This window comes from Narcine bancroftii, chromosome 5 (genome assembly GCF_036971445.1).
Source record: "Narcine bancroftii isolate sNarBan1 chromosome 5, sNarBan1.hap1, whole genome shotgun sequence".
Lineage (NCBI taxonomy): Eukaryota > Metazoa > Chordata > Chondrichthyes > Torpediniformes > Narcinidae > Narcine > Narcine bancroftii.
The window spans coordinates 242,428,823-242,441,235 of record NC_091473.1 but is presented as its reverse complement, the minus strand read 5'-3'; the positions used below and the strand labels follow the sequence as shown (position 1 = coordinate 242,441,235).

At 39.2% G+C, this 12,413-nt stretch overlaps 1 long non-coding RNA gene across 1 annotated transcript; it reads right to left on the bottom strand.

Moving 5' to 3' along the window:
- Positions 1-393: 393 nt before the first annotated feature.
- LOC138762963 (uncharacterized) lies at positions 394-11,498 on the bottom strand. Its single transcript, XR_011357268.1, has 3 exons — positions 11,380-11,498; positions 3,162-3,288; positions 394-2,729 (listed from the first exon to the last, which is right to left on the bottom strand). It is a non-coding gene; the product is annotated as an uncharacterized lncRNA (long non-coding RNA).
- Positions 11,499-12,413: the final 915 nt, after the last annotated feature.

The following is a 12,413-nucleotide window of genomic DNA, read 5'->3' as shown; positions in this document are numbered from 1 at the left end:
AAGGCACCAAGGAGAAGTTTTCGGTTCTTCCTCAAGGCAGTGCCATGAATGTGTTACGTTAAGGAGAGGAAAGACATTTCATCTGCAGGAGAGCATCTCTGATAGTGCAACAGTGCCTCAGTTATATCAGGACATCAGGAAGGAGGTGAAGGTGCCTCAAGACTTGCGCCACCAAGTCCAGGTGCAGCTGCTACCCCTCCACCATCAGACTCCTCAATGATAAACTCAATCAGGGACTCATCACCTTGCACGTTATTTGTTATTGAATACATATTTTCTGTATTGCACTGTCAGTTTGTTAACATTTCTTTTGTTGATATTTCTCTCATTTGTATGCATATCTTACGCAGCTTTTTCCACGACCGATAACGAGAAATTCTGCCTGGCCTGCAGGGAGAAAAAAAATCTCAGGGTTGCAATAAATCTGAACTTTGAGCTTTAGCTGGGTATCTCCTTATTTCTGAATACCCTTCCTACTCAATTTTTCCACAAACAGAATATGACTAAAATATTTCTAGAAATCATTATTCCTCACCTCTGTTTTCATGCTCTGTCCGTTAAGGCTCCCCTTTGATCTACCTTCCTCTCTTGATCTACTTTTGTCACCTCCTCATGCTCACTGTTTATATATACTTTTATTCTTTCCCACTTGCCTTCTATCTCTTATAGTGACTTTTGTTCCCTACCCATGCAGATTTTACAGGTCCAGAGGACAGAGAATAGTGATGAATATTGTACTCCAGGCTGAAGTAAAATATAGAGAGATGTTTCCCATAGTATGGTATCAGGGCTACTATGCGTATGCATATCCAGTCATTAGTTGTACAGGCCATAATTTTAATGGGCATGATCTAAAAATTAGAAATTTTAACACTGCAACGAATAATGATAGAATTCAGGGAAAGTGAATTCACTGTCAAAGTGAGTATTCGCATGGCAGAGGAAATTTAATGAAAGCAAGTTTGAAGTGATGTAGTTAGAAAAGAAGAATGAAGTCAGACAATGTAAGATAAAAAAGCTTAACTTTTTGTGGCATCCAGGAACACTATTTACCTTGAAATCTAAAAATGCACAAATGCTGCTAATTTAAGATTTAAGTTGAAAATGATTGCTCATCTCAACAGAATCCATGATGGACAGCAAAACAATGCTCTAGGTTGATGACCTTTCATCAGGGCAACGGAAAGAAGGACAAAGTTATGCTGAATCCATATATAAATGCTTTGTGCCTGCTTCTATAGACCTCATTATGGAATGCATGATAAGGAGTTAGGACACTTGCAGACATGTATCAATATGATTCTAGAAATCACAGGGTTAGCTATGTGGAATGGAGTGGGCCACCTCTAAGACCGACAGGACTAAGAGGAAGGTTTATAGACCTGTTCAGTTTTGAAACATTGCCTAATCTGCACTAACGGAGGAAATTTCCACTGGCAGAAAGGTCTGTGACCAAAAGAAACAGATTTAAGGTAATTGGTTAAGAAATTAGAGAGGGTATGAGAATTTTCTTTATGCAGCCAAATGTGATCTGAAATGCACTGCCTGAAAGGATAGGGCAAGTAGATTCAAGCAGAGTTTTCCAAAGGGAATTGGAGAAATACTTGAAAGGAAAAAAAAATTGCAGGGCCACAAGGAAAGAACAGGAGACCAGGACTAATTGGATATCTCTTTCAAAGAGCCAGCAGAGGAAGGATTGCTTGAATTGTCTTCTTTTGTACTATATGTCTCTGAAGAAGAGCATCATGTGCCCAGTATTCGCCCACTATAGACCAGGAAGATTCTGATTCATTCTCTAATTTATTCTAAATCAACAAGCAAGAAGCAGGGATAAGATAAAGCAATGTAAGCACTCCTGATAACTATACAATATTCAGCTCCCGAGCTTCAACTAGTCTAATTTTATTTGTTTGGCATCCAGGGTTTGAGCCCCATAATACTCGTCTGTGGCAAATGATTCCCTTGAATAAGAATAATCATCAAGGATTCAGTGACTGGGCAGTGGTTATGTTTTACTGCATTGATTTACAAAATCACCACTGAGGTTTGTGCAAATATTTTCAAAGATTTGCGTTATCTCAATGACCAGTGCAAACAATGAGTGTGTGAACAGGAACATTATCAAGGATACCTATGGATCACTCAGAATCAATATATCCACTCAAGGTCTTGCATGTTTTGGTGCCGACGATATCATACTAAGGTTGTATTAACTGAATATAGGAAGTATTAACTCATCTTTAAGCTATTAACATGGTAGATTTACCACATTTGGGTGAAGTTATAATGAAATGATCCCAGTAAGAACAGAAAATATTTTATTGATGATGGTAATCAGTTGCTCAAACAAAAACAGCTATGTCGACTGCAACAATTACAAATAACTTCTCATTGTCTGCTTCTTTGATGGTTAGAGATGATCTAAGTGTCTTTAGTATTTTCTTTTTAACTGAAATCTCCAGAATCAATATTCCAAGTAGAGGTTTAGAAAAGGAACACAGGTTAAAGAAAAGTTTCACCCAATTTTTATCCCTGCAGAGATTTGACATATCAATGCTCTGATGCATGATGTATAATGCACAATGTAGGACACATCAACGAGCTGTTTTCCAGAAGTTTCTCTTTGATGCCTGTGTTCAGTGAAGAGAAGACTTTTTTTTTCAGATGTTTGAGAAACTTCTGAGGATTTCCACATCTGTCACTCACGAGTACCTAAGCTGATAGTCAGCCTGGAATAAATTTAAATAGTCAAGGTAAATCCCCTTGAATACATTGGAGGAAAACATTGGTAAATTAGCTCTGTGTGTTCATTAAACTAGTTAACTATCCTATCCTTGAAATAGTGAAATGCTCTGGATTATAGTTCCTGATGGTAAAGACTCTCTCTGAAGTTGAATTTATGGATAATGACTCATTCTGGAGGGGTATAACTCCTGAAGGTGCTGACTCTCCCTGGGGTACAGTTCCAGAATGAATGCCTTTCCTACTTACGTAGACATATATAGACCTACAGATACACAGCACAGTTACAGGCACTTTTGGCCTACTGCCCAATTACACCCAATTAACCTTCAACCCCAGTATGTTTGGAAGGGTAGGAGGAAACAGAAGCACCCGGAAGAAACCCACAAAGACACAGGGAAAATGTACAAACTCATTACCGACAGTGCTGGTTTCGAACACTGGTCACTGGTGCTGTAACTCCATTGCACTAATTACTAATGGCCTGGCAGTCCTTTGGATTGGCAGTCCTTGGCTCCATACTTGTTCTGAGGTGAGAAATGGCAGCTGTGTGGAAAACGCACATCTTGTTACAAGTGGAACAAAAGATGATTAATGGATCTAAATATTTGTAAGGTACTCCTTCCACTTTTTAACAGGGATTCTATGTACTCTCAAAAACAGAGATCACTCTTAATGCCATCTTGAATGTTATGTCTCCACTCTAGATGGACACGGACCATCTAGAGGTTGCTGGAAGTCAGTAAAGATGTTACAATATTTCAAGGATGTTTTTGACAACATTCTTGAATCTTTTGTTCTGTCCACCCAATAATTCCTTGCACCGATACCATTTGTGGAGTGCCTGTTTCAGGAGTATTTGAGCAGCATGGCTTGGCCGGTGGAGCCAAATGTATGCAAAATCCTCCCCACCATTAAGAGTATCTGCAGGGAGCGCTGCCATCAGAGAGCAGCAGCAATCATCAAGAATCCAAATCACGCAGCAAGTTCTCGCTACCGCCATCAAGTAAGAGGTATAGGTGCTAAAAGACTCACACCACCAGAATCAGGAACAGCTGCTACCCCTCCACCATTAGACTCCTCAACAACAATCTCAACCAGGGACTCTTTTAAGGACTCTCACTTTTGCACTTTATTTTTTTCTCTTTCTCAGTCTTGCACAGTCAGTTTGTTTACTTTTTTGTTTGTTTACGTGTATACATGAGTACAGTTTTTATTTTGCACAGTACTACCAATAAGTGGAATTCGGCCTCACCCGCAGGTTCCATGTGATGATAAATCTGAAAATTGATTAAGATTCAATATTGGGACATTAGTCCGGGAAGGGACGCTGATGTTGATTCACTTATTCTCCAGTGGATTCAGCAGATTTGGGAGTCACAATTGGTGCTGCCACTCCAGTGTCCTTAGCTACAACAAGTCCAAGAAATGTGATGGCTATTGCCATTATTCCTGTGCTGGGATTGAGGTTTTATCTTCAACCATTATTTCTTTCAATTGACCAATGGCTGTGCTGCCACCCAATTAGTCTACCAACAACTGAAAAACTTTATGTTTTTGGAGGGTGGGAGGGAACTGGAACACCAGGGGAAAACTATGCTGGTTACATTGAGAATATACAAACTACAGTTCGGCGGGCAGCAACCTCCTTGGAAGAAGACCGCAGAGCCCACCTCACTGACAAAAGACAAAGGAGGAAAAACCCAACACCCAACACCCAACCCACCAATTTTCCCCTGCAACCGTTGCAACCGTGTCTGCCTGTCCCGCATCGGACTTGTCAGCCACAAACAAGCCTGCAGCTGACGTGGACATTTACCCCTCCATAAATCTTCGTCCGCGAAGCCAAGCCAAGATACAAACTACTTACACACCACACCAAATTTCATCTTAGACATCTGGCTTTGTTAATAGCTCATTCCAAAAAGATAAGAAGTTCAATAGAGTTGCTGACAAGATTTTTGTAAATCTTCATCAGTTCCATTTACCTGAATGTTTATTCCATTGCCTGTCTAAATGTTTTTTAAAACGTAATGATTGTATCTGATTCCATTACCTTCTTTAGCACATTGTATAGAAAAGAACTTTACCCCTGTATTCCCTTTTAAACCTCTTACCCCTCACCTTGAACCTCTGCTGTCTTGATTTTGATACCCTTACTTTGGGAAATTGATTCTCACATTCTACGTAAGGTTCTGAAAATTGTATGTACTTCTTTCATATCGCCCCTCAGATTCCTCTGTTTCAGAATAAACAAGCCCACCTTATCTAACCTCTCTCTATTACTAAAATTAACATCTTAGTGAGTCTCTTTTGCATTTTCTGCAGAATCACATCCATGATTTTCAAGGGTCACCTATTGAGAGTAGGACTTCTTTGAAGTTGTGAACAATATTGTCACACCAAAGTACAACTTTCTATCTCACTTCTTTTAGTGTGACTGGTCCTTAACAGTGCTTTTTAGAATTTCGTGCATTTCTAGACTACATAAATTGAGGCATACAGGCACCAAAGCAAAGAATTATATATGTAATGTTTGATTAGGTTTCAGCTGTTGAATTCAGGTTATGGATGTGAAGTAATGGGTATAAGGGAAATGGGACTTCAGCAAAATGCTGAAGAAGTTGAGTTACTTAAGGTTAAGCAAAGAATTATCAGAGGTCTTCAAAAGAATGAAGAATTTTCATTATATTTACTGGACGGTTGATATTGAAGAGAATCATTTTTATATTTGCTGAGTTGTTGTGATCTGGAATTCATTTTCTGGAATGCAAAATGTGAAACCATATTCACATGCATCTTATGGATAGAAGGTGTTGAGGGATATGGGCAAAACACAGGTGAATGGGATGAGCTTGGGTAGATAACATGGTGGGGAATGGACAGGTTGCGCTCAAGGGCCTGATTCTGCACTCTATCACTCCATGACTCTGAAAGGGAATTTTATTGTTGGTAAGAAAGAAAACATTTACTGGCCAAAGATTTGGGAACTTCTTACAAAATCAGCACTGAAAACAAAGAGCCAACTGTCTTTTCAAACAGGCCATTCCATGATTATATTACATATGCTATGGATCATAATATCGTTCTTACCTCTGGGTTAGAAGGACGTGGTTTCAAATTGTCCTCCAGAAACTTAAGCAGACATAAGTATCAGAAAAAAAACTTATGCAGTTTGGATGAAATGCTAAATTTCAGCATGGCATCTTCTGATTCAAGGTGAGATGTTGTCAAGGCCTTATCAGACCCCTCATATGTTCTCAGACCCCCTCCTAAATGTTCTCAGAGCTGTACATTGAAGAAGATCAGGGCTGATGTTAAAAATAATCAGATTATCTTGTCAATTTCATTGTTCTTGGGGGAGCTTGCTGTGGCTAAATCAGCATCCTTGTTTCCAATCTTACTTTGTTGACTAGAGTGTGCCTTAAATTGTGAGAGGTGCTAAGAATGTAAATTGCTTCTTCAATTTAGAGTTCAATGATGCTTATTTCACATCTTGTAGAAATACTCTTAGTTTCCAAAAATAATTCTTCTTTGGCTTGGCTTCGCGGACGAAGATTTATGGAAGGGGTAAATGTCCACGTCAGCTGCAGGCTCGTTTGTGGCTGACAAGTCCGATGGGGGACAGGCAGACACGGTTGCAGCGGCTGCAGGGGAAAATTGGTTGGTTGGGGTTGGGTGTTGGGTTTTTCCTCCTTTGTCTTTTGTCAGTGAGGTGGGCTCTGCAGTCTTCTTCAAAGGAGGTTGCTGCCCGCCGAACTGTGAGGCGCCAAGATGCACGGTTTGAAGCGATATCAGCCCACTGGCGGTGGTCAATGTGGCAGGCACCAAGAGATTTCTTTAGGCAGTCCTTGTACCTCTTCTTTGGTGCACCTCTGTCACGGTGGCCAGTGGAGAGCTCGCCATATAGCATGATCTTGGGAAGGCGATTGTTCTCCATTTTGGATACGTGACCCACCCAGCGCACCTGGATCTTCAGCAGCGTGGACTCGATGCTGTCGGCCTCTACCATCTCGAGTACTTCGACGTTAGGGATGAAGGCGCTCCAATGAATGTTGAGGATGGAGCGGAGACCACTACACCACTACATTTTCAATCCAACTTTTGCACAGGCAGGCCTAGTTGTTCAAAATACCCTGCCCTTAATACACTGAGTTCCCCTGTCCAGCCCGGAGCCTTTGTACATTGCAAGCTCTTATCCCTCAGGACACTCCTGTTAATATACCTTGTAATGCCCAGTTCAGATCCAAGTAACACATCACTTTACAGGAACTTTGGAAAACAAGCAGCCAATATCATTCTTCCTTTCAATCAGGTACATGAAGTAGAACTGAGTGTGGTATCAATGGCAACAGATCCTTTATGAGGCTCTGATAGCTCCTGAGTCTTATTGAAACCATATTCTACCAATAGGATAGACTTGTGTATATATAAGCAACTTATTGTCCTTCAGAAACAATCTGATGAATTATTCTGTGGTTGCTATGTAGATAAACAGTCAACTACTTTGAACAGAGTAAGCTCCCGCAATACCAGAAATGAATGATCATTAAATCTGTTTGGTGGCATTGGTTGATGAAAAATTATTGGCCAGAACAACAGGAGTATGCCTTGCGCATCATCCTCTTCACACAAAGAGTGCTCAATGTGTGGAAAACATTTCCACATTGAAGAGCAGAGGCAGCAATTCTGGAATGGTTTAAGAAACATTTTAATGTGGCCGAGACGTGGGGGTAGCAAGTGTTCAGAGCTCTCTCGGTGAATAAACTAAGTTGGGCCAGATGACCAATTGGCTTGCATTCTCCATGCCAAGGGACCGTCACAGCTTGCCACAAGCAGACGGAGCTCAATTAGCTCAGACAGGATTAGGAATTCATCTTGCAAATGAAGGCACAGTCCTCTGAACCAAAAATGAAAGGGCTTTGAAAAGAGGCAAATCTATATTACGACATGAAATGGAAGATAAAGTGTATTTTTTAGGATTGATTAGATAATTAATTGCTGTAATCTTAACTACAGCACTTTCAAATTATGGATAGTTCAGAATGCACCTTGAACCTGCATTCAAAACTAGAGGAGATTATCAATTACCTTTGGCTCATAATCTTCCAACTGTCAGTCTGATTCCAATTGCAGGGCTAGGTGGAATAGATGGAATTACAGTTTACAATAACCCTAGTCCATCACCTTTAACTAAGGGGCAACTGACAGCTACTGTGGAGAAAAATAAAAAATTCTGCTAAAAATTCCATGTGATGGAGCACAATAATGACCATTTCCAGGATGAAGAGTGAAAAGTTGTCTGGGAACTTCATGGCATCTATAACTCTTGCAACCCTGAAGAATGCTTTTGGGGAATTGCAGATGAACTTCGATTATACTATTTTGTGGTTATCCTTCATAGGAGTATCATATAACAAAATCCTGTTAGCACAGAATTGGAGAAGGGCACGTGCTATTTGTTAGATGCATCACTGGGCATCACCTCCCTTCATACGGATTCTGAAAAATCCCTCCACTACTTTCCCTCAATCTCCAACCCAATCATGCTTCAAGCACTTCCAGTTATCAATGCTGTGGTTCCCATTGCCAAACCTGACGCGTAGCCTCTCCAAACCACATTTGCTCCACCTCATTAATGTACTGAATCTCCCCTGAACCCATGTTATTCAATCATTAATCAGAAACAAGCTCTTTGACCTATTTTGTCCACGCTGACCATGATGCCTCTTCATGCTTGTTCCATTTGCCCAGCTTGGTCCCTTATCCCTTTGTAAGTTTCCAAACCCTGTTCAAATGCATTTTGAATTCTGCAATTGAATCTCTGACTCCTCTGCTTTCCAGCATCAAACATTAGTCTCCTCTCCTCAGAAAGTTTAATGGTTTACTATGGAATCCACAGTCTCCCTCTCACCAACCAGTTCACCTCCGATGAACCAGATGGGTGGCAATTCCCAAACTTAAATTTGGAAGGGAAATATTGGATTCAACACTTTTAGCTAATCTAAAGAATATATTAGAATTTTTAGGCAGCTATGTTAAGTAATCCCTTAAGTGCTGCAGAGGGAACTTTACCCTTAATGAGATAAGAAAGGAGGACCTACTGTATATTTGCACCTGAGGTAAATATTCAGTGTTAGCCAACATATAAGTTGAGTATTTTGATGGGATAGTATAGAGTGTGATTGATCCCTGTGCTGCAACTATTTGATAGGATAGTATAGATGGAGCTTCAATTTTCCCCCATTTATGTTTTACTTGTGTTAGTTGGGCCACTGGATGCTCAAAGATAAAGCTGCTTCAATAGAGAGTAAAGTTCAAACAACAAAAATAATTTAAAAAAATGAAAATCATTCTTCATTAAACTTTCTGAATGCACCTAGAGAACTTATACACTATCCATATATATAGAAAGTCAGATCAGATTCTATAGATAGAGAGACATACTATGGACCCTAAAGGAATGCATTAATTTATTGTAGTAGCTAAATCTCAACTGATTCTGGAAGCTTCTGAATGCAACCATCATGCTCATAGATTATGTGACATAGTTTCTTAAAGAATCATAATCTTCAAATAATAATGTTATACATCTTGTTTAGCAGTTACTAAAGATGATAAAAAGGATTAGGCCCAGAAAACATTGGACAACAAAGATTTTGCTTCCTGAACACTTTTGGGTTTATTTTATGGATTGTGGGCTACTGATCATTTTAAAAATGTTCTTATCATGCACCATTTCTTTAAAGATATAACTTAATTTTGTGATTTCCTGTTGTATTTTAAGTCTAGTAGTATATTGCCCACAAAGCAAGCTGATTAGGTCAGCCTAAACACGACTGGGCATGCGCCTGGACATACTCAGTCTGGATAGATACAGTTGGGCTATAAAAGTCTAACTACGTCTATATACAGATTCTGTGCATCACAATAATGTAGATTGAATGCATGTTGATATTGAATGCACGTGTTCTTCAGGTAATACCATAGTGAGTGTACATTGTGTGACTAAACATGCTAAATTCAATAAAAATTAATTTAATATTTCTCCAACTTCTACATATAGAGTAAATTTGAAATAACCTTTATGTTCAGCTAGAAGTTGTTTATCATAATCTCCAATTTTATTTTAGGAAGCAAACCTTTTGAAAATAAATTGTTGTCCAGTGTAATCAGATCATGGATTCTAGCACCTTCTTTTGAAACTTTTAAAAAATTTCTTCCCTGAAATGATCTCTTGAAATGGCCTGGAATATAAACACAACATCTGAAAGCAAGGAGTGACTTTGGCTTCGAGTCACATCATTGGTTGGATGGTAGAAATGGCCAATCCAGCAGTGTAAGTGAAACCAATCAAGAGATTCAGCCCTGGGTCTATAATTATTGAGGAAATTGATAAGCTGTGAGCAGAATTCAATCCCTTATTAATATCAGGTGCCTGGTGCTCCATTATCAATGATGCCCACCTGCCCCGCACTTCAACCCTAAACTCGAGGATGCCCAGTTGTATACTGTATTGTTAGTTCAGCAACCTTCCTTAGACCCTGGATTTCTCAGCACAGTCATTAATGAAGGGACATGGGTGCATCTCGCAGAGCCAGTCTGAAAAACTGCCTCGAGCATTCCATATCAAGCTGGCTGATTCTTGAGTCCCTGAGAGACAAAATTTACTTTTATTTCCTTCAATCTAGGTCACTTCTGTAAAAACACAATTCATTAAACAACAGCAGGTACAAATGTTTAGTGAAATAAAAGACACATTTCAACTCATTTATGTAATTTCAAAGAATTCCTGGGATAGCTAAAAAGAAAATCAAAGAAAATGTTAATTGGAAAAGAAAGAATATTCATAGGGGTATAGTAATGTTACCAGATTAGTAATTTAGGATGTCCAAGTTCAAATCCCAATACAGCACTTCAGGAATTGGAATTCAGATTTAAATGTTATAAAAAGCTGCTCTGGATTGAAATCTCTGTGAAGCTATTGAGTTGTGGTTAAAAAAAAAGACCCTAAATGGTTTATGAACAAACACTTGGAATAGATGGAATCATAGAGGCAAACCTCAGTTAATGGTTGACGATCGAAGAGAGTTTGAGCAAAATAATAGTTATTCGATGCCAAGTTTTATTTCCTGTTGGGTGAGAATACAAAGAAAAGGAAGGGGAGTATCCCTTCACTTTAGCGTGTTCATTAATTATCAGCTGTGTCTCGATTGCATCACTCTCATTTCTAATACAAACAAAAACATTGGAATTCAACTCAAACTCCAGCAACAACAACAAAAAATCAAACTGAAAATATGGTGCAATATTGAAGGGTGGCTACACTATCGCAGGCTGTTTGATATTTGATGGACTAACTGAGTGATCTGTGATAGATGCTTTCATGCTCTGAATAGGGCCACTGGCCTTGATTTATTTAAATGAACAGAAGTTTGTTTTCCTTTATATTTGCATCATGCTTTACAGAATTACTCAGTATTAAGGTCTGTGAAACTATCAGTAGATTGTTATCAGTAGCAAAGTAAACAGCAACATTTTTATCCCTGTCCCCCTCCTTGTTCTGCCCCCATCTGGTTTCTATTTGGAAAAAGTGGCACATTAAATTAACTGCGAGTCAAATGAAAGGTCACTTACCATCTGGATAAATATTAATTGATCAGCTGGACATTGAAAAGTCTATACAGTCTGCTTCAGATTCCCATAACAACCGTATTTCCATTGTACACTTTACTGTGAGGGGCAGTGATGATGACAGGATGTTCCTCAGGCAAGCACTTCCTGTAGTAGATACAAAACATAGTTATGCATCAATTGCTTTGTTCTCAGCCATGGGGTTGCAAAATCTCCCTGCTTAGAAACTGGCTTATGAACAAAAGTCACCAATTCATTAAAATATGTATCTTTGCACTCTTTATTTTGCGGTTCTCATTATTCCCTGATAGGCAGTGAGGCATATGGACTTGATCTTGCACAGTCAACATAAACATGCAGGTAGATCTTTATATCAATGATTTGGGCACCAAAAATAACAAACCAATGATGCAGATGCTCAATACATCAGAAGGATTTAGCATAGCCTCAAGAAGGGATTTTCACACCTGCTCTGATTGTATAACTCATGGGTTACTTGCTTTTGTTCCTTCACAGACAAAAAGCAGAATCTATTGCTTGTTACCAATTATGCTTGAGAACACAGTGATGAGCTGAAATCTTGAACAGCTCATTCCTTAAAATAACAACACTGTTGGGTGGGGAAATTAAGGATTTTGCCTTGGAAAAAAAACCCTTCTATTTGCTATCAGAATGTTGTGTATCTCAAAACAGAAGTCGCAGGTTCTGCTTTTGGGATTCTCTTTCACCAGTTCTCCCTCTAAATCATAGAGGTCCAACTTGGTGGGTTTTCACAGGGCACCTAGTGAATGGGACATACTGTAGTAATATCACAATAGTGATTTATGTACTTGGATATTTGAGATTATGGATTCTATAATTTTCAACAGAAAGAAGCCATTCCCTTAGCCACTTTTATATCTCATTTTTAACATTAAATAACTAATTGTGTGGCAGCTAGAGAACTGGAGCCAAATTTGGACTCCACCCTTTTGGAAGAAGAATGTTGAGGGTATTGTGTGGATTTGCTTGAGTGGTGCCTGAATCATGAAAAGTTT